The following is a 24,593-nucleotide window of genomic DNA, read 5'->3' on the forward strand; positions in this document are numbered from 1 at the left end:
GCTAATTAGGACTGTTATACCTAAAATATGGGCCATTTCATTGGTTTTGTAGTGTCAATTAGTAGAAACAGCTATTTCATAAACAAAAATATACACAAAGGAGCCATTTTAACCTCTGCAGCTGGTATAACAAGTTATTTGAAACACATTAAAATCAATTTTACAGTACACTGTTCCTTTAAAATGCACATAGGGTAAAATGATTGGAAGTAGAGAACATGCCCATTTACATTTGCCACTTGCAATACTGCATTCTGTGACAACACTTGTTAGTCCGCATTTGTGATTTGTTTTCTGAACAGTTTACAATCTGCAGAAAAAGGTGCAACATGTGGCTCATACTTTGTTCTAGACCCAAATCCCAGTTCTTTGGTTATGACTCTGAACTGCTGCTATGAACACAATACAGGTAGTCCTTAGTTTACGCCGGGTTAGGTTCCAGAAGGAATGGTTGTAAATCATAACCGTTGTAAATTGAAACCTAGTTTATAATGTAAGTCAATGGGAAGTGAGAGAGATAGGTTCCAGGCCCCTCTCAAAATTGTCATAAGTAACACCTAATACATTATTTTTAAAGCTTTGAAATGAAGACTTTAAATGCTAAACAGCATTATAAACCTAATAAAATAATCACACAACACAGAATATATAATTAAACTAAGTTAAATGAACAAAAACAGTTAACAGCATTATAAACCTAATAAAATAATCACACAACACAGACTTCACTTGCATTTTTCTACAAACAGTTATTTCTATGCATTCCAATCTGGACTGATTTATAGACAGGAAAATATTGTTCCTTTGAAATCTGCTTAATCTGATTAATTTCAGCTTGCTTGGCTTTGCTGCAACACAAGCGGACAGCTCCACCTTATGGCTATTTTAATAAATGCACTGCTTCTCAATGCTTTTCAATAGCAGTCACATGACTGGAAAAAAAGGTTGTTATTCTGAAACGGCGCAAATTGAACCGTTGTAAAACGAGGGCCACCTGTATATAAAATGCCCCGGTCATAATCATAATAATATTGGTGTAGACAAACAAAAATAAAATATATATTTAAAGTCTTAACACCATTTTTACATCAGTCGTATAATAACTAGATAGTTAGTTAAAGAGGTGTCTTCTCTTTTATAATATGGTCTCAAGGATGTATAGATTTGCTTTTACTGAGGATGATATACAGTTTCTTGTTTCTCACCTTTTCTTACTCTAAATCTTGCATATAACAATTCAAGAAATTCCAATTGTCACATTAAAAAGTGAAGATTCTCTTCTTATACGTAAACCTGGATGTTTGGAATTATTTATATATTTTTGCATAAATCCTCTCATATTTTGTACTTTTAAACCTTTTGTCTTACAGGTTAATAAAAGTGACTTTTTCACTCTTTTACAACATAAAAAGAAGATCAGAAAGAGGAGGGGTTTTTTTTAGTAGGAATTTAGCAAGCTTTCTTAAAGTAAATGGCTTTCAAGTTAAAAAAAATCAAAACAAAATTAGGTAAAAAAAAAGTAATCTTATGATTTTTATAGCTCCTTCAAATTGTACTTAACAAAAGAATTTAAAAAAATAATAGACATTTATAAATAAATTGCAATATTATATCGTTTACAAAAATCAATGTTAAATGAGCATATTTGCTTCCTTTGGGACAATAACTGAAGATTGTTTGCAGGCCTTTATATATAAATATATATTCATACATGGCTAGTCTCAGATGTTCCATTTTTTAAATTCATAAATCTCAAGTGGTAATTACTATGTACAAAAAATGTTATGTGGATTCCAGAGATTAGCTTCAATGTGTACATAAATCAGACATTTTAAAAAAACGTTCTAGTTTACGCATTTTTTGATCAGGTTTCATGGTTCGAGCACACGTGTAACAATTCTGTATATAAATGCTATACAAGCCATAATTAAACTATTCAGATTAAATATACTAGTTTTATGGCGCAGATTTAGTAAAACACATTTATGACACGTGGAAAAAACTTGCATCAACATCTCAACTTGAACATTGCACAATTTAACGAGATTTACACTTACCCATGGTCACATCTATGAGTTGTGAGTTTCAATGGATAGAGCAGAATGTATCCTGTTATCATTTACCTTTTGGCGCATAGAACAAGCGCCACTGTGAAGGATATTGGCATCATGAAACAGCATCAAAATATTACAGAACAAATTAAGATGGGGAAAACACCCTCAATAAAAACCAGTCCACTCTAACATACGCAAAAAATAGAAAACTTTAAAAAAAAGAAATAAAAGGAACTGCAAGAGAGGGTACTTCACACGGTCAGTGAAGTGTTTATGTATTAAGCATGCTGGGTGTTAGTGTCGGTAAAAAATCCTAACCACACGCTCAGTAAGCCCCTTGTGTGCAAGGTCTCTGAGACAGCTCTTGTTCTATCCAGTGAGACTACTTTTCTATAACAAAAACAGACATGCAATTATTTTACACTTACAGACATTCATATTTTGTGTTTTTCAAGCATGTTTCCCAAATTACACCATTTTAAATGTTTTAACCATTTAGAAATAGGTTCTTGTTTGATGTGTAAGAGTTCATGTATTGGGCACTTAATGCAACTATAGATTTGACGGACAGGAATACATTACCTACTACTGAATCTTTAGAAAATACAGGTGTATCGATGCTCAATGAATATCGAACATGATCTCATCTTCACAAGCTTTTATAAAGAGTAAATATATCATGGGTGTCTATCCTTTATTGCGACAGGTACTACGTTTTTGAGTTACCATACATTTGTGACTGGTTCTGTAGACATAAGTAGACTTCATCCATTTAAAGGGATATGAAACCCAAAAATGTTATTTTGTGATTCAGACAGAGCAGACCATTTTTAAAAAGTTTCCAATTTACTTATATTATCAAATTTTCTTCATTACCATGATATTCTGTATTGAAGAGATACCTAGGTAGGCATCTGTAGCACTACATGACAGGAACTGCTGCTATATAATGCTCTTACAAATGTATAACATTCTTGCAAAACTGCTGCCACATAGCCTTTTCATCCAGAGGAAGAGTCGAAAGAGTCACAGCCAATAGATTGAGATCAAGGCCTAAGGATGGTAAATGCAGTGATACAACAGGGTTGTCCTTTTTTTTAAATGAAAAATACAGACAAATATATATATATATATAAACAAAATATTTTAACAGTATGTATGATTGTGATGTATAAATAATTGATGTCAATGTCAGTAAACAGTTTTATATACATGTTTAAATAAAGTTAATTGGTTTAGACATTTTATTTCTTTGATTTTCCAAAAAGGAAAGAAACATCTATAGGGTCAATGTATATTTACAAATGCATCTGCATGAATAAATCATCTTACAGTAAACAACAATTCATAGCAACCAGTGTTTGTAGCACTGCAGTCATAGAAACAGTTCTTGAACAAATGAGAAGGTTCATAGTCAAGTCACTTTCAGTTCTTGTTTTTTTAAGATAGATCAGACTGCATATGTCTGTTCATATAACAACAAATGTATAAGAGATTCACTTGGTAAAATATCGGTTTTATCTTTTTGACTTTTGCACCTAGATGTATGATTATCTTAGGGGAAGCAAAAAGAATTTTGTCACAAACTAAAGATTATGGCCTAGAATACAAGTGGCGCCCTAAATATTGCAAGTGAGCGACATTGTTTTTTTGTTGTTGTCATTTTGCATGCATCCAAAACAGCAAGCATATTACAAGTTGAAAGTAAACAAGATCACATTTTACAATTGTTGAGTTAGCGCAACTGAAACCCTTGTTTAAAGGGTAGTGTGTTAAACAAGAAGTTGCACTAAACACAACATAAATGCATTCAAAATTGCAGTTACACTCATATAAACACTATCTGATAAAAATTAGTCACATAAATAAAAAAATGATTAATATTTACCTGTATATCTATTCCTATAATAATTTAGTGCGTGACGTGTTTTGCTCCTGTGCAAACTTTTTACTTTCAACTTGTAATACGCACATAACCCAGCACATGCAAAAGCTTACTTCTAGCGAGGTTTACTAGCATATCACGTGTAATCTGGCCGTATGTGGAAAAAAAACAGCAGTATGTATATTTAAAGGGACATGCAACCAAAACATTTTCTTTTAAGATTTTAGGTAGAACATACAATTTTAAAAAACTTTCTAGTTTACTTCTATTATCAAATGTGTTTCAGTCCCTTGTTTGTTGAAGGAGCAACAATGCACTACTAGTTTCTAACTGAACACATGGGTGAGCCAATGACAATCGGTATACATATGCAGCCACCAATCAGCAACTAGAACCTAGGTTCTTTGCTGCTCCTGAGCTTACCTAGATAAAGCTTTCAGCAAAAGATAACAAGAGAAGGGAGCAAATTAAATAATGTAAGTAAATTGGAAAGTTGTTTAAAATTGTATGTATGTTCTGCCTAAATTATGAATGCCTAATTATTACTATACTGTCCCTTTAAGTTTTTCAGAGCAGAGCCTTCCTCCTACTGTAGCAAACTGATTTTGAAGTCTGACATAAAAAAGAAATAAAGGTAAATACATTGATATTGAAAATAATAGGAAATGGCTGCTTGTAAACAATTTATACCATGTGATAAACGTTTCATTGGATGATAAATATAACTCTCAATGCTAGTTGGATACACTTACAAAAGCATATAAAAGTTATATTTAAAGCAGGGACATTAACTTTTCAAGCAACAAACTATGCAATGCATTCTAAAATACCCTGAAAAAAGGGTTACTTTAATATACTTTAAAATAGAGAGTTATTATTATCATCATTTATTCCATGAATTCCATGAATTCCATAGGTTTTATGATTGTATTTTACAAAACAATTTCATTTATATAAAATAATTTATTTTGAAAAAATATTTTTAAACTGCTTTGAAAATGTGTTTTCCCACCTTAAAATATTGCTTCAACTTTAGATGTCCTGGACAGTTTATTGTTTGTATAGCAAGTAGTGTACTGTCAAAAACACTTCTTTCTTTCGATTTTAACTACAATGTCCCTTTAAGAACATGTTTATAACATACAGCTGTCAGGCATTAGTTAATGTAAATCACATGAAGAGACACTTAAAATTATTAAAATTCTAATTAATATTTAAAAAATATATTTGTATAATTATCTGCTTTGTACTTTCTGAAGTTGGTTAATCAACAATAGACTGCAATGGATGCAAGGTTGGTTAAATACATGTAAAATAATTGTAGCCAATGTAGCCGTTGCAGTTTAGTGAAGTTGGAACTTGGCTTCTTTCAAAGATGATGGCAGTTGGTTTAATCTTTAAAAAAGTCAGTTTTCCGTGAATAAATTGAGTTTAAGCCAACTTGAAGTAGGAAGTTTTACAAACTGCTTACTTGTTCCTGCATTTTTATTTAAAGTCAGATTAAGTGGACTTTCTGTTAAAATCAAAGTAGATACTGTGTATAGTAGATATTGTAACAGAAAAACCTAATTTTAATAATGTAATTTGCATAAGTAGCACAAGCACAAATAAGTGACTTGAGTAAACATTGCATTACAATTTTTAACCTTCCAAAATTAATTGCTATTGCTGTTGTTGAAATGCTTAATTACAGTCTAAACTTAAAGTTTAATTAAAATGTTAAGTAAGTGAGGTGTGGGGTTTAATACAAGTCTGATTAATTAAAAACAATATATATATTATCACATTTTGCACAGTCTTTTTATACACACACTTTCTGGGGAACAGACTTTCTGGGCACAATGTCACAGGGTATACATATACTAGTCTATGATTGGATGATTTCTGTCACATGATACAGGGGGCTGGAAAATGGGGAAAAAATAAATTTGTCAGGAAAAATCTACTGCTTATTTGAAATTCAGAGTAGGTGTTAAATCCTTGTCTTTTTATTATGCATTCCACTGCATTGATTGGTCCTTGGAACTAAAAATACAAACAAGTCATATTTCTCAATAAACACTGAAAATTAAAGTGATAGATTGTCTATTTTTTCTGCTAAAAATAATGTGGTATAATTATGTAGTTAGAATAAAGTCTGAGTAAGATTGTCTTAAGAATACTATTTATTATATTTTTAACTTTTTTTCATTTTCCATTTCATTGTATAAAACCAAAATCTAGATTACCCACTTGTATTATATCTTAAAATAATATATATATATATATATATATATATATATGTGTCAAATTCAAATGGACAAAATCAACCTGGTTAAAAACTACACAAGTGTCTAAATAAACACTGACAAATATAAGTGCTAGAATGCCTATTTTTGTATGTAACCACAATCTGCATAATCACATTACGTGTTCTGATTTTATAAAAGATTGAAAGAAAAAGTAACATAATTAAAAAAAAACTGTATATAGAATCTATTTCATTGCTAATGTTTTTGGTCTTGTATTCAAAATTAATTTTTAGCCTGGTAATGAAAATTAAAAAAATAAAGTAAAATATATTTGATGTAATGAAAACAAGTTTAACATTTTCATAATACTCATCTTAGCTCTGCATAATAACTGCCAAAATTGATTCTTCTTGGTTCAGGTTTCATGACTAAATTACCATCATAACTGGTATTCTGCATGGTTGGTTTCACTTATTTTTGTGACTATTGCCTTAAGAAGTTGCTAATTAACAGTGCTAATTTTAATAACACCATGCCAAAATATTAAATGTTTTAACTAAATAGGTAAATAATATATTCAGCAAACTGTGCAATAATATTTAAAGTAAAACTAAATCTTGGTGAGTCATAATGCGTGATTTATAATTTGTGTTATAGCCTGTGTAAGAATGATTTCTCTTCTCATCATCTCATGAACCAGTAAAATGAGAAAAAAATAGCATTGGTTGCTAAGTTTTGTACAGTGGCTCCATTTTAGTGACTTAATCAAACTTAAAGGGACATGAAACCCAAACATTTTAAACAACTTTCCAATTTACTTCTATTATTTAATTTGCTTCCTTCTCTTGTTATCCTTCGCTGAAGGGTTTATCTAGGAAAGCTCAGGAGCAGCAAAGAACCTAGGTCCTAGCTGCTGATTGGTGGCTGCATATATTTACAGATTTTAATTGGCTCACCCATGTTTTCAGTTAGACACCAGTAGTGCATTGTTGCTCCTTCAACAAATGATACCAAGAGAATTAAACAAATTATATAATAGAAGTAAATTAGAAAGTTTTTTAAAATTGTATTTTTTACTTAAATTATGAAAGAAACATTTGGGGTTTTATGTCCCTTTAAGCCAACGTTAGTTTTTAAAAGTGTGACATATGCAGGACACTAAATAATAGTGGCTTTGTACAGTTGTTTGTTATGACCAGGCTTATCAGTTCCTTACATTTCACCTGCCCTCATTAACATTAAACGTTCATGATTCAGATAGATCATGCAGTTAAAATCTTTCCAATTTACTTCAATTATCAAATTGTTCACAGTCTTTTTATTTGCACCCTTTATGAGGCACCATCTCCTACTGAGCATGTGCAGGAGTTCACATTGTATAAATATATGAGTCAGTAATTGGCTGATGGGTGTCTCATGATACAAGGGGCCAGCAAACTAAAGGAACATTTGAAATGTTTTTAGACAAAAATTATATTGCTCATTCAAAATTCTGTGCTATTGCATTTCTTTTTCATAATGTACTTTTAGATTATGCAATTTGACTATATTTATGTTTGAATCTTTTTATTAAAGGTACACAGAATACATAAGGTATTAACACATCAGTGGAGCAATCATTTTACAGATGGCTTAACAATCTGGGCAAAGTGTTAAAGACAGGCACACTATATATCTTGAGTTCCTTATAGTCCTCTGTTTTATAAAAGTTGAAGATTCACCTTGCATCCTCATCAGGAACTATATTAGTGCCCCTTGTCTGTTGGTCAATCAGTTTTTAAAGTCAGGCTAAACCCTCTTTTCTTACGGTATCTCAGAGTATCCTAGATGTGATGTCTCCTGTATACCAGTTTTCTTAAGGGAACAGCGATAATTCTACCATGAAATTTAAAACATTAACTAATTATAATGAAAAGAAGGAAAGCCTAATTTGCTTTTCAAGGTATCTCTCTAGACTATCTAATTATCGGATTAGGCTGAGAAGAAGATAACAAAAAGAAGGAAAAAGAAAATAAAACATAACAAAAAACAAAACAAAAAAAAAAAGGATTGCCCAGAATCTCTCCCCTACTTCCCTCCCCAGGTCTTTTAATAAGTAGGAAACAGGTCTAAGTTCTAGTGTTTGATGTTCTGTTTAGTGTCCAGTAAAACCAGACCTTCTCAAACTGTGTCTGTGTATCCATCACCTGGGATGCAGATTCATACATTCGGTATGTTAGGGAAATTCTATTGTATACTTCCTCCCAAGGAGGAGCAGAGGTTTTCCAGTATTTTGCAATACAGGTTCTAGTGACTGTGCAAATGATTCTGATAAATGTATTTATTTGTTTGTTGAACTGTGGTAGTGACTCATGCAGCAGAGCTTGAATCGGAGTTAGTTGAATCTGTTCCTCCAATACAGAGCTAAGCAGAGTGGATATTTTGGTCCAAGTTTCTTGTATTGTTTCGCATTCCCACCACATGTGACAGTATGAACCTACTTCCCCACAACCCCTATAGCAATACTTATTATGACTAGATGACATGTGGGCAGTTTTAACCGGAGTCAAGTACCATCTAAACATGGTCTTGATTGTATTCTCTTTCATGTCTGCACTTAATAGTCCTCTACAGGCTGAGCTGAACATGTCATCCCACCATTCTTTATCTTTGTTTATATTCAAATCTCTCTCCCAGTTCAAAAGCATCTTGGATTTAAGTGAATTACTGGATGTCTGAATCTGTATGTACAATTTGGATATGGCCCCTTTCGGTCTATGTGTAGAATTAAGCAGTCTTTCTAGTGCATTGGATATATTAGGCTGAAGGTCTCTAATGTATTCATGTATTGCCGAATTGACTTGTAGATATTGGAACCAATGTAGTTTCTCTGTATCTAATTGGGTCTGGATTTGGTTAAATGTCTTAGTTTTTCTACCATGCATCCAATCTGCCACCCTATATAGGCCCTTATTGGCCCATTTATCTAGTGTTTGTTGTAGATCTGTGGAGAGTAGGTATCTGATTGGGTAAACTAGTGTTTGGCTAGATAGTAGGTTTTGTCTTTTGGTTAAGAAAGACCACATTTGAATAGTTTGTTTTGTGACATGTAGGCCTGGCTTTTCATCTACTTCTTTCATAATGTTTTTATTCCATAGACTATCATCAGGGTAGGCAGAGTCTCTAAGTTTAGCCTCCAGGTTAGGCCATATGATTTCACCAAATCTCCCTCCCATTAGTGTCGTCTGCGCCAGTCTTGCTGCTCTATAATATTCTATTATATTGGGGGCTCCTATTCCTCCTAGCCCACGGTGTTTTGTAATGAGCGCAGTTGATATGCGAGCTATTTTGTTCCCTCTAATGAAAACTATTAATTCTTTTTGTAGCTTTTTTAAATCATTTATCGGTACTTTTATAGGGAGGGTCCTAAATAAATATAGTAACTTGGGTAGGATTGACATTTTAACCGATGCTAGTCTGCCTAGCCATGAGAAAGTGTGTGTCTTCCATTTGCGGATATTATTCCTAATCTCTTTGTACATAGGTTCATAATTATGTTTATATAATTGGTGGATCTGTGGTGTTAAATGTATTCCCAAGTATTTAAGTGAGTGAGTGGCCCATTTTATTTCAAAGTTGATTTCTATGGATTTCCTGGTATGTTGTGGAAGCCCTAAAGACAGTGCTTCACACTTATCGAGGTTAATTTTGTATCCTGAAATTTGGGAGAATTGATCCAGGAGTTTGTATAAGTTGGGTAGTGATGTGAGGGGTTTGGATAGCGTCAAGAGGATATCATCCGCGAAGAGTGTCAGTTTGTATTCTCGGTCTTTGATTTTCACACCTGTGATGTCTGTTGCCAGTCTAATTTTAGCTGCAAGGGGCTCTATACAGAGCGCAAAAAGGAGAGGGGAGAGCGGGCACCCCTGTCTCGTGCCATTTAATATGGGGAAAATCTTAGACTTATATCCTGATACAGATACTTGGGCGGAGGGGTTAGAGTAAATTGCGTCAAGAGCTTTAACAAAGGCACCTCCGAATCCCATACAGCGCATCACAGTCGACATGTATCCCCAGTCTACTCTATCGAATGCCTTCTCCGCATCCAACGAGAGGAGCAGAGAAGGCATCCGAGTCCCCCCTACATAATCTATGATGTTCAACAGCCGTCGTACATTGTCTGGTGCTTCTCTGTCTTTTACAAACCCTACTTGATCTGGGTGGATCAGATTTGGGAGGATATGTTTTAGTCTATTGGCTAAGATTTTTGTCAGGATTTTCAGATCTTGGTTGATAAGCGATATAGGACGGTAATTTGCACATAGCCTGTGGTTTTTGCCTGGCTTGGGGATCACTATTATTTTTGCTTGTAACATATCTTTCGGTATACTGTGTCCCTCTAGAATAAAATTACATAAATCTGTAAGATGTGGAACTAATATTTCTTTGAAGGTCCTATAGTATTCTCCTGCAAACCCATCTGGCCCTGCTGCTTTCCCTATCTTGAGGTCCTTAATGACCGACAAAACTTCTGCCCTCGTGATAGGGGCATTTAGTGTATCAGTGTTTTCTTTTGAAAGTGTCTGTAAGTTAATATCCTTCAGAAATGTCGTCGTTTGCTGTTCTAGGGTGTCTGAATGTATTACTTTATTGCCGTCATACAGACTTCCATAGAAATCTGCGAACATGTCTGCTATGTGCTGTGGGTGGGACACGGAGGCGCCATTTGCTAGTAAAATAGAGGGGATAATGGAAGCCTTGCATCTTTCTCTTAATTTGTTGGCTAAGAATTTGTCAGGTTTATTCGCATGTATGTAATACTGAGTGTTCAGTCTCTGGATTGCTCTGATTGAGTGGTTATTTAATATGTTGGCCAGGTTGTCTTTCTTAGCTGTGAGGATGGCTAAAACTTCCTTCTTCTGAGTAAGTTTATGTTGTTTCTCTAGGTCAGATATTTCGTTATGTAGCTGTGTTAGTTGTGCTTTGTGTTGTTTGAGCCTGATGGATTTATTTTGGATGAGTAATCCCCGCATGTAAGTTTTATGCGCCGCCCAAGGGGAAATTGGGTTGGATGTAGAACCTTTATTGATTTCCCAAAAATCACTTAGTGATTTGATAAATTTATCTTTATGTGTGGGATTTTTTAAAAGTGATGGATCAAAAGTCCAGGATCTAGTTCTCTGGGTGTCAACAAATCCTGTCAAGTGTAGGGATAGTATGGAGTGGTCTGACCACACGCATGTGTGAATTATCGATGTCTGCAAGAGTGGTTGTAGAATCTGGCTAATATAGATATAGTCTAGTCTTGTGTATTGTTTGTGGGCTGCCGAATAGAAAGTCGTGTCTGTTGTGTCTCCATATAAAGTGAACCATGAGTCAAAGAGAGCGTGTGGAGCTAAGTGTTCATAAATAGAATTCACTAATTTATTATGTCTAATTTGTTTAGCTGTAAGTTTGGTTTTGGACTCTATAAATTTGGACATAGTAATATTGAAATCTCCCGCCAATATAACTTTATGTTGGGACCAGTTGGTGAGTAAGTTGGAGACATGGCTGAAAAAAGAGTGTTGGTTGTCATTTGGAGCATATATGTTACATAGAATGATGTTAGTTTCAGCAATTTGGCCTTTAATTATGAGATAACGCCCTTCTTTATCTGCAATGGTGGATTCGTGTTTGAAAGCTAAATTTGCGTGGATAAGGATCGATACCCCTCGCTTTTTAGTTTCGGTAGTTGCATGGAAGTGTTGTGTAAAGTTTCTAGCCCAGTATTTTGGGATTATATCTCTAGTAAAGTGGGTTTCCTGGAGAAATAAAATATTGGCCCCTAGGTGGTGATATTGAGACATGGCCGTTCGCCTTTTAGCATTGGAATTTAAGCCTCTCACATTGTGAGATATGAGGTGTATTCTTGGGATTATGTAAGAAGTGTATTATGGTGCACAATACTTGTCAGCTTGAAAGTATAGACCTTTGATACATACAGCTCTGGAGGGATGAGTAGCTCCACCGAGAGTTTGGTTATATATTGTTTTGACCTGGGGGGGAGAGTATTCCCGGCATCCTTAAGAGAAATAGAAAATGTTAATAACACAGTACTAATAAAAATCAAACATTGAAAACAAAAAATATAATAACATAGTTTACACCTAGCTATCAGGTAAATGTACATTATTCCTAATAACAGTAGTCCAGGGCTAGATGTTGGAGCTGAGCAATAACATTAAGTAAATAGTTAACTAAAGTGTCAGTAGTTTGAAGACTTTTCTATCTTAACTGAACATAACTTTTAAACAAGAACTAACTGTAAACAATTTTCTTCCTCGTATTAAAGGAAGTACTCTAATAGCTTTGTTTCACTGCAGCGGGTGCATAGATAACTCTCCTTTAATAGGTGCTCCTTCTAGAGAGCACCTGATGTTACGGACATTCAGAAGAAAATTCACATAGGAAGTTTCCCTCCCCATGTGTTGTCATGAGAGTAGTGAGCAGGGAACCCTTTCCCTGGTATCAAGATTATGTCATCTCTTTGTTCTTTTGTGGTTTACTTTTGTCCATTTCGTTTGACCAGAGGTCCCTTGAACCGGATGTGGCTTGTCCTCAGATGGAATCATCGGGGTTTCCATCCCCAATTGTTTGCAAGTAGAAGAGATGTCTTCTGTATCATGAATTGTAATGGTTTTGTTATCCTTGAGGATGTGGAGTGCGAAAGGGAAGCCCCATCTGTATTTGATTTGGTTTTTGCGTAGAAGAGAAGTTAAGGGGCGCAAGGAACTTCTTCTTTGGAGAGTCCTGAGGCTGAGGTCTTGGAAGAATTGAATGACGCTTCCTTGAAATTTGTAGGTTGGCTTATTTCTGGAGGCCTGCATAAGCTTCTCTTTCTCTTGGAAGAATGACAGTTTTATAATAACGTCTCTAGGGGGTGCTTCTCCTTTAGGTCTTGCTTTTAGCGCTCTATGGGCTCTTTCGATAGCAAATTCTGATTCTTCTGTCTCCCCTGTGATATTTCTGAATAAGTGTTGTAGATATGTGGGGAGGTCCTGGTTGGTGACCGTTTCTGGTATGCCCTTTAGCCTTATATTATTTATGCGCGACCTATTTTCCAGGTCATCGACCTTGTCCTGCAGATCATTGATAGTTTGTTGTTGTGACTGTAAAGCTTGAGAGGAAGCTTCTATTTCATCTGCTACTGTCTCTCTGTGCTCCTCCAGAACTTCTAGTCTACCCCCTAGGTCCGCTAAATCAGCCCGAATTTCTGTCAGGCTAGATGTGACAGCTGAGTGCATCGAGTCTATTTTACCCCATAGTTTTTCGAAGTTTGCGGCAATGTCCTGTTTTGAGACCAGATCTTTGAGGTCTGCCTTTGTTACTGGGGATGTCTCATTAAGGGGAGAGGGGTCTGCTTCTATATCTGAGTCCCTTTCCGTTGCCATTGTTGCTAGCTCTGTTGATTTGGTGTGGCGCGAGGGCTTAAAGAAGGTGCTCACGTTTGATGATTTATTAGTTTTCTCTCCCTTGCCAGGTTTTTTAACTGACATATTAGCTGCAAGCTGCTATAGTATGAGATACTTCTTGCAAAGGATTAGCAAATAGTTGTATGGAGGTCTCAAACTGTGGGTATTAGCCTATTGTTTGAAAAGATAAAGCTGTCTGATTATATGCTTATGATGAAGTGTATTCAACTTCCAATGTCCGTTATTTATATAATTCTTTATTGCTGCGTGTGCATTTGTACTGAGGTTTGTGGTGACTTTATTAAATTTCCTTTTGTAGCTGTGATTCCACCTCAGTTGTATGCAAGACTTTTTTGGTGTTTATCTGATTAAAGGTGGCTTCAGATATTTTCTATGTTATTAAAAAAAATGACCCATCTCTGAATTGTGGCTATATTATATTGCTGTGCCTCCAATGGCCCCTTCCAGTGTCTCTGTGTCTAAGATAAGTCAATCTGTGACATCTATTCTCTTATTTCAATGTTGCATTTCTTAAGTAGCTTTGTAATGTAAAGAGGCACAACTTATCGGCAGGGTAGTCTCCCTTTCTGGCCGTTGTAATTTAGCATTGTCGTATAGTCGTTACTAGGCCAGTTTATATAACTTATGGCTGTTGCCTACCTGTGTGGCAATGGAGGGTCTGGTCAGGTCTGGTAGCGGGTCCACACGTGGTTGTTGTGACTGCCTTTTATCAGAATGCCTCCCGATCAGATTCTCCCAGGCAATTATATGCCGTTATCGTTGGAGCGCCATTTTTACTGCAGGGCCGCGGCTGGTTTCGGCGCGAACACACAGCGCCTTTGAAAGTCCTCACTGCATGTCCGATTTTTTATAGCGGCTATTCAGCTTGTGGCCCCAGTGTCTGGAACCCTCTCCTGATATTCTAAATTAATTCAGTCAGGTTTTTAAGTTGTAATACTGACTCTTTGTTATTCCTCAGCACGGAGCTCAGAGATCACACGTCCATCTCCGAGCTCTGTCAGGCTCCGCCCCCCAATTTGACTATATTTAAATGGACAGTCAACACCAGAATGTGTGTTGTTTAAAAAGGTAGATAATCCCTTTATTACCCATTCCCCAGTTTTACATAAACCAACACAGTTATAATAGTACACGTTTTACCTCTGTGATTACCTTGTATCTAAGCCTCTACAAACTGCCCCCTTATTTCAGTTGTTTTGACAGACTTGCATTTTAGCCCATCAGTGCTCACTCCTAGGAGTTTCACGTGCATTAGCTCAATGTTATCTATATGAAACACATGAACTAACGCCCTCTAGTGGTGAAAAACTGTCAAAATGCTTTCAGATTAGAGGCGGCCTTCAAGGTCTAAGAAATTAGCATATGAACCATCTAGGTTTATCTTTCAACTAAGAATACGAAGAGATCAAAGCAAAATTGGTGATAAAAGTAAATTGGAAGTAAAATTAATTACCCTATTTAAATAATGAAAGTTTTTTTTTTTAACTTGACTGTCCCTTTAATGGCCCTTTAACAGACAAGTACAATTTTTATTTGTGAACTGCTTTTGTATTCACATCAAACCAAAAAAAAAAGGTTATATTTGTCATTAAATATTGAAACACAAATTGCTATTCTCAGGTTAGTGCAGCAGGGATGGGGAACCTTGGCCCTCCTGATGTTTCAGAACTACATTACCCATGATGCTTAGGCACTCTGAAGTCCAGTTAAACATCATGGGAAATGTAGTTCTGAACATCTGGAGGGCCAAGGTTCCCCATCCCTGGTTACTGTATTAAAAATTAATTTGCTTCAAGGTAAGAGATCCATAACTTGATAAATACATCCTGTGCTTGACTTCTTAAATTGCTTGTTTCAAGTGATGTAACCATTAACTCATTGCCAGTCCACAAACATATATCTTTTTATGAAGAGCCTTTACATTATGTGCCGCCTGTACATTCTGTGCCATGCCTGATTGGCTACTAAGCAGCCAAGTTTACCAAATACATAGGGCTAGATTACAAGTGGAGTGGTAGTTTGTGCTCCCACTTGCATGTTGACACCGCTAGAGTTCCGCATTTTGTGCGCATCTGGTTGCACACGTATTTCAAGTTGAAAGTAAAAAGTTTTTGCTTGTGTGCTAACTCGAATTGCGCAAATAGCCAATCTTTCAATATTGCGACCGTTTTCCCTCATGGACTTGAATGGAGCAGAGAAGTGGGAAAAAACTAACACTCTTACTCGCAAGTAAACCCGATCCCATTTTCTCAAGTCCGCTAACTCGACATGAAAATATTAATAATTTACATTCCATTGTTCTACAAATATAAGAATATGTTCCATTTATTCATAAATAAATATTTCTATAATTTTTTTTTAAATTAAAATATCTATGCCTATATACAGTATATATGGATGATTATATATACAGTGGGGCAAAAAAGTATTTAGTCAGCCACCAATTGTGCAAGTTCTCCCACTTAAGAGGATGAGACAGGCCTGTAATTTTCATCATAGGTATACCTCAACTATGAGAGACAAAATGTGGAAACAAATCCAGACAATCACATTGTTTGATTTGGAAAGAATTTATTTACAAATTATGGTGGAAAATAAGAATTTGGTCAATATCAAAAGTTCATCTCAATACTTTGTTATATATCCTTTGTTGGCAATGACAGAGGTCAAATGTTTTCTGTAAGTCTTCACAAGGTTGTCACACACTGTTGCTGGTATGTTGGCCCATTCCTGAATGCAGATCTCCTCTAGAGCAGTGATGTTTTGGGGCTGTCGCTGGGCAACACAGACTTTCAACTCCCTCCAAAGGTTTTCTATGTGGTTGAGATCTGGAGACTGGCTAGGCCACTCCAGGACCTTGAAATGCTTCTTATGAAGCCACTCCTTTTTGCCCGTGCAGTGTGTTTGTGATCATTGTCATGCTGAAAGTCCCAGCCACGTTTCATCTTCAATGCCCTTGCTGATGAAAGGAGGTTTGCACTCAAAATCTCACGATACATGGCCCTTCATGTACACGGATCAGTCGTCCTGTTACCTTTGCAGAGAAACAGCCCCAAAGCATGATGTTGCCACCCCCATGCTTCACAGTAGGTAAGGTGTTCTTTGGTTGCAACTCAGCATTCTCTCTCCTCCAAACACGATGAGTTGTGTTTCTACCAATCTGACCATATGACATTCTCCCAATCCGCTTCTGGATCATCCAAATGCTCTCTAGCATACTTCAGACGGGCCCGGACATGTACTGGCTTAAGCAGGGGGACAGGTCTGGCACTGCAGGATCTGAGTACCTGGCAGCGCAGTGTGTTACTGATAGTAGCCTTTGTTACATTGGTCCCACTTCTCTACAGGTCATTCATTAGGTCCCCCCGTGTGTTCTGGGATGTTTGCTCACTGTTCTTGTGATCATTTTGACCCCACGGGGTGAGATCTTGCGTGGAGCCCCAGATCGAGGGAGAATATCAGTGGTCTTGTATGTCTTCCATTTTCTAATTATTGCTCCCACAGTTGATTTCTTCACACCAAGCTGCTTGCCTTATGCAGATTCAGTCTTCCCAGCCTGGTGCAGGTCTACAATTTTGTTTCTGGTGTCCTTCGACAGCTCTTTGGTCTTCACCATAGTGGAGTTTGGAGTGTGACTGTTTGAGGTTGTGGACAGGTGTCTTTTACACTGATAACAAGTTCAAACAGGTGCTATTAATACAGGTAATGAGTGGAGGACAGATGAGCCTCTTAAAGAAGAAGATACAGGTCTATGAGAGCCAGAAATCTTGCATGTTTGTAGATGACCAAATACTTATTTTCCACCATAATATGCAAATAAATTCTTTCAAAATCAGACAATGTGATTGTCTGGATTTGTTTCCACATTTTGTCTCTCATAGTTGAGGTATACCTATGATGAAAATTACAGGCCTCTCTCATCTTCTTAAGTGGGAGAACTTGCACAATTGGTGACTGACTAAATACTTTTTTGCCCCACTGTAGGTATAAATATATACAGATATATAAAGTACTATCTATTTAAAAATATATAGTCATATTCCCCTATGTGAAGAACATTGAAATCTGAAATATCTACAGTAAATACATAGTTAAACACTTTATTAATTATGAATATTGCATAAATATTATGACTGCAAAGTGCTCCAATGCCCTTTGCATGCCTTTTTTTCTAGCACCTATGACCTCATATCTTTGAGCCCTTGTAATCTTTTTCTGCAAATTAAAAAAAATAATTAATCAGACTGTTATTATAAGTGTAACAGTTCTTTTAAAAGTAAATTTGATGAGTTTTGTGCAACTTTTTTTCTTGCGTAACAGTTAACCAGAGCTCTAAGGTGACGCATCCCAATGTGCGCTCAATTGAACACATTTACTTTTAACTCATAATACAGTGTTACTTCCAATGTGTGCAAAGAGCCACGATAAACCCTTTTCTTTCATGTAAGTGGCAAGAGTCCATGAGCTAGTGACGTATGGGATATACATTCCTACCAGGAGGGGGCAAAGTTTCCCAAACCTCTAAATGCCTATAAATACACTTCCCACCACACTCAGTTTTACAAACTTTGCCTTCTGTGGAGGTGGTGAAGTAAGTTTGTGCTTGATTTTTATGATTTCTTCTACAATAGGCGCTTCTAAGCATTTTGAAGCCCAATTCCTATCAGAGTACAGTGTTTGTCAGAGCGATGTGAAGAGAGTATCGCCTGTTGATTTCATGGTTTCACTCATGGGAAATCTTTTCAAAGGCTCTCTGTAATCCATCGTAGGGATTCATTCTTTACCTCCCTTTTCAGATCGACGATATATTCATACCATTTCCTCTGCTAATATTTTTCAGTATGGTTTGGCTGTCTGCTATATGTGGATGGGTGTCTTCTGGTAAGTATGTATCTTTTTTTAAGACACTCTCAGCTTTGTTTGACACTTTATGTTATATTGTAAAGTTTTAAATATATGTATCTACTTATATTTGCCATGAGTCAGGTCTATGTATATTTCTCTTTTGCAGTCTAGCAGTTTCAGTATGAGAATCATGTTTTAGGAAGTTTATTTAAACTTTTTTTCTTACCTGGGGTTTCAGTCTTTTTTTCCAATTTGACTTGTTTTTCCTTAATTCTCGAGGGCAAATCTAGGCTTGTGTGGACGCAAAATGCTGTTATTTATTGCGTAATTTTTGGCGCAAATTTTGTTTTGGCGCGAAATTGCACTTATAGTGATGCAAGTTTTCGTCATTTCCTGCGTCTTTGTTGACGCCAGTTGTTTTGGCGCGAAGTCACGCTTGTTATGACGCGAGTTGCATCATTTCCTGGTGTTGGTTTGGCGCCAAAAAATTTCCACTTCCTTTTGCGTCGTGCGTCATACTTGGCACCAAAATATTTGTATTTAACCCACTTCCTTTTATGCTTCTTGCTCTCTTTATATTATAAGGAGCTATGCTGTTTGCTTTTTTGCCTATTTTTTTAGCATAAGCATTTTTTCCCATTCCTGAAACTGCTATATGAGGAATTGGTTATTTTGTTTAAATGTTATTTTTTTTCCTTTTACATTTTGCAAGATGTCTCAGACTGATCCTGACTCTGATGTTACTGTAGAAACTAAGATGCCTGAACACATTTCTTCAACAAGCTAAATGTGTTTTTATTGTCAAGCTGATTTTATTCTCTTCAGCTCAATTATGTGGCATTTATTTATCTTATATCATGCTGACAATGTTTCTATATGTACAAATACATTTACTGTTTTTAATTTTTCAGTTTAATGTACTTGATTAATTCTGCAGGTTTCACGTGTTATTACTGCAATCATAAGAAGGCTATGACTGTTTTTGTGTCTTCAAATAAACTTATAAGGTCTTTCCAAAATTGTTATAAGATTTAATCAATTTTGTTTTGACCGACAGCATACTTTAGTTTATTCTACTGATGAGGCTTTCTTTGGCTCAAAGGATCCTGTATCAGCAACTGTATTTGACAAATCTTTTTTATTTTTATAATTGAACATTTTTTGTTCTTTATTAAGGACGTTTTGATCATTTTAGGTATTAAGAGTCTAGTCTAATATGTTATATTCATTTAAAGATTTCTTTAAATTGCTTATTTTTTCCTATTCTAGATGCTATCTATGATATGTTTGCTAGAATGGTTTAAACCTGATTCCTTTTTGGGAATGTACTACTATTTCTATGGAAGTTAGTACTTATTTTCAGGATCTTTTTAAGTTTCAATCTTACCTTAAAGAGCATATTTACATACTGTTTATATTCTTAGTTCAGCTATATCTATGACTGACATTGCTGCTCTCTCAACTTTATTGTTGGACAGTTAGTATAAGCAGTTTTCAGATTCTGAAGTATATAACATTGTTCATTTACTTCAAAATGTATTCATTTTATTTATGATATATTTGTTGTCATTTAAGATAAATTTCAAACCTTTGTTTTTAGCTTTTCTATTTAGAAGAGCTTCATGGGTTTAATTTTGAATTGTGACATGGTCTAAATTTATTTTATTATCTCTATCTTGTTAAGATAATTATTTGTTTTGATTTCTATTATCTCCACTTTATCTGGAGGTAAAGAGTTTTTTTCTGCCCTACTTTTTGGCCGGTGAGGTAGATCAGTTGGTAAATGCCCTGACCACAAAAGCTTGTTCTAAGGATCACAGGTTCATATCCGGCAGGGTTGATGCTGCCCTTCGGCCTTTTGAGGTCAATAAAATGTGTACCATTTATTTGGGTAATAATAACAACTATTACTATTCAGCTGCCAATTTTATTAACTCCGAGTGCAAGCGTGGAAAAAGGTTTATTTTTAGTCCTACTAGGATAAAAGCGCTATACAAATACTAGTTATTAAGACTGCTTGAAGGTGCTGTTCTCAAACCAGTTCTTCTGGTGGGGGCATATGAAGTTATTTTTGGATGGATTCAGTCCAAAGTCTATAGAATATTATTCTTAGGGTTTTGAATACATTTTTAGAATGAGACCTTCTATGGGAAGATTCTTTCTTTCTCATGTTTCAATACACTCTGTGAAGGTTCAGGTTTTTTCTGAAATATATTTCAGAATGGGAATTTTTTTTCAGGGGTGTTTGTACCAGTTCCTTAGCAGGAACAGGGTTTGGGTTTCTATTCAAATCTATTCTTTGTACCAAAGAAGGAAGATTCATTCAGACCATCTTGGATCTGAAAACTTGAAATCGTTTTGTGAGTGTCCCAACTTTCAAGATGGCGACTATAAGGACTAATATGCCTTTTGCTTTTGTTCAACAAGGTCATTACATGTTCACAATAGTTGTATGGGACGCTTTTCCTCACATTCCAATTCATTCCGACTACTTTCGGTTTCTGGGATTCTCTTTTCTAGGCAAGCTTTAACAATTTGTCGCTTTTCCATTTGGTCTAGCGACAGCTCCAAGAATCTTTTCAAAGGTTCTCGGGACCCTTCTATCTGTAAATTCCCAGATACCTTTCCAGGTTTAGGGATCCTCAGGCAGAGATGGTGGATACGTTAGCAATTTCTTGTTTTTTTTTTCAATCTGCTTACATTTTTCCGCCTCTGGTTCTTCTTTCAAGGGTGATCTCAACAGTCTCATGTGTTTCTGGTAGCACCAGCATGGGCTCACAGGTTTTGGTATGTGGATCTTGTCCGGATGTCCAGTTGCCACCCTTGGCCACTTCCTCTAAGTCCCGACTTTCTGTCTCAAAGGCCGTTTTTCCATCAGGATCTCAAATTGTTAAATTTGAAGGTATGGAATTTGAACACTTGTCTTAGTCATAGAGGTGTCTCTGACTCAGTGGCTATGTTACAGGCTTGTAAATTTGTTTCAAGAAATATTTATTATCGGGTTTGGAAAACCTATATTTCATGGTGTTCTTTTCATAAATTCTATTGGCATTCTTTTAGAATCCCTAGAATTTTATAATTTCTTCAGGATGGTTTGGATAAGGTTTTGTCTGCAAGTTTTTTGAATGGACAAATCTCTGTTCTTTCTGTTTTATTTCATAGAAAGATAGCTAAACTTCCTAATATTCACTGTTTTGTTCAGGCTTTGATTTGAATCAAACCTGTTATTAAATTAATTTCTCCTCCTTGGAGTCTTAATTTGGTTTTAAGGATTTTGCAGGCTCCTCCTTTTGAGCCTATGCATTCCTTGGATATTAAACTACTTTCTTGGAAAGTGTTGTTTATTTTCTCTATCTCTTCTGCTAAAAGAGTTTTTGAGTTATCAGCTCTCTCTTGTGAGCCTCCTTATCTGATTTCCCATCAAGATAAAGCTGTTTTGCGGACTTCATTCAAATTTCATCCTAAAGTTGTGAATTCTATCAACATTAGTAGGGGAATTGTTGTTGCTTCTTTGTGTCTTAATCCTAAGAATTCTCTGGAAATTTCTTTGCATTCTTTGGATTTCTAAAAGACTTCTAGTCTATTTGTTGTTTTTTTCTGGTTCCAAGAAAGGTCAGAAAGCCTTTGCCATTTCTTTCGCATCTTGTCTCCGGGAGGCATATTTATAGGCATTTTAAAGTTTGGGAAACTTTTCCCCCTCCTGGTACAAATGTATATCTCATACGTCAGTAGCTCATGGACTCTTGCCACTATGAAAGAAATTAATTTATCAGGTAAGTTCTTACATAAATAATTTTTTTTTTCTCAGTGCAACTGTTAGCGCCCCACTCAGAATCTAATCCATAATGTAGTTTGATATGTAGTGCTTTGCTGTTTTGTTGCTTGGTCATATATTTAGGCATTACCTCTGAGAGGAGCTCCAAGTAAGTTGCCTACATTGTCTAATAAGAAATCAAACCATGAATGTCATCTATATATTGTCACCTCTTGAAGTTATGATCTTCTATCTTACATACTCAGCTATTACGGATGGACCTTAAAAACCTGTCAAAAATCACAAAATCATACAGTTAAAAGAAAGTTCTGGGCTGAAATTAATCCTAATTAAAGACACAGCTATTGGATTAATATTCTTTATCCTGTTCTATTCATTTATATTTTGGTTATACAATGGATCAGTGTAATTGTGTATCCCTTCAGCACTATAAAACCTAGCAATGCTTTACAAATAAATAATAGTAATAATAATAATACTAATAAATGCAAGAACACAGTGAGAATAACTTGATTAAATTAATATCTCAGAGAATATGTTATAATTTCATTGAATAGCCCGCACATTAATGGAGAAATCTTTCTTCAGTGAAACATTTTCAGATTTTTCTCCTGCTCACAATTTCACTTAGAAGCAATATATATAAAAGGAATATTATAGGTATCTATTTATCAAAGCGTCAACTTTCTTGCATTCGACAGCACCAATATGCTCACCTAAGATCGCCTAACATCGCTGCCGCGGACCTGAATACGTTCTCCAAAGTTACCAAAAAAGCTGTCAAAAAGCCGTGCACCAAGTACGGGGCGATGAGCAGCGGACTGTTGTTAACTAGAAGTCATTGATCTCGCTGCTCTTCGGCTTTTTTACAGCTTTCTTGGTACCCTGTCACTAAACACTCACACTATACTATACTGTTTTACCCCCTATACCGCCGCTCCCGGAGCCCACCGCAACTCTAATATATATATTAACTCCTAAACCGCCACTCCCGGAGCCCACCACAACTCTAATAAATATATTAACCCCTAAACCGCCATTCCCGGACCCCGCCACAACTCTAATAAATGTATTAACCCCTAAACCGCTGCTCCCAGACCCCGCCGCAACTAAATACATTTATTAACCCCTAAACCGCCGCTCCCGGACCCCACCACAACTAAATACAATTATTAACCCCTAAACCGCCGCTCCCGGAGCCCATCGCCACCTACATTATATTTATTAACCCCTAATCTGCCCCCCCTACACCGCCGCCACCTACCTACATTTATTAACCCTCTAATCTGCCGCCCCCAACGTCGCTGACACTATATTACATTTATTAACCACTAAACCTAAGTCTAACCCTAACACCCCCTAACTTAAATATAATTTAGATAAATCTAAATAAATATTACTATCATTAACTACATGATTCCTATTTAAAACTTAATACTTACCTATAAAATAAACCCTAAGCTAGCTACAATATAACTAATAGTTACATTGTAGCTAGCTTAGGGTTTATTTTTATTTTACAGGCAACTTTGTATTTATTTTAACTAGGTACAATAGTTATTAAATAGTTATTAACTATTTAATAACTTCCTAATTAAAATAAAGACAAATATACCTGTAAAATAAAACCTAACCTACGTTACAATTACACCTAACACTACACTATAATTAAATAAATTCCCTAAACTAAATACAATTAAAAAAAATTATCTACAGTACAAAAACAATCAAACACTAATTTACAGAAAATAATAAAATAATTACAAGATTTTTAAACTAATTACACCTAATCAAATCCCCCTAACAAAATAAAAAAGCCCACCCAAAATAAAAAAAGCCCTACCCTACACTAAATTACAAATAGCCCTTAAAAGGTTCTTTTGCGGGGCATTGCCCCAAAGTAATCAGCTCTTTTACCTGTAAATAAAAATTACAACCCCCCCAACATTAAAACCCACCACCCACACAACCAACCCTACTCTAAAACCCACCCAATCCCCCCTTTAAAAAACCTAACACTAACCCCTTGAAGATCACCCTATCTTGCAAAGTCTTCACCAAACTGGGCCGAAGTCCTCCATGAAGCGGGCAGAAGTGGTCCTCCAGATGGGCAGAAGTCTTCATCAAGGCGGCATCTCCTATCTTTATCCATCCGGCGCGGAGCGGCTCCATCTTCAAGACATCCGACCCGGAGCATCCTCTTCTTTCGACGTCTTCTTGCTGAATGAATGTTCCTTGATAATTCTATCAGCCAATCGGAATAAAGGTAGGAAAAATCCTATTGGCTGATGCAATCAGCCAATAGGATTGAAGTTCAATCCTATTAGCTAATGTAATCAGCCAATAGGA

The sequence above is a fragment of the Bombina bombina genome, chromosome 5, assembly GCF_027579735.1.
Source record: "Bombina bombina isolate aBomBom1 chromosome 5, aBomBom1.pri, whole genome shotgun sequence".
NCBI classification, from domain to species: Eukaryota; Metazoa; Chordata; class Amphibia; order Anura; family Bombinatoridae; genus Bombina; species Bombina bombina.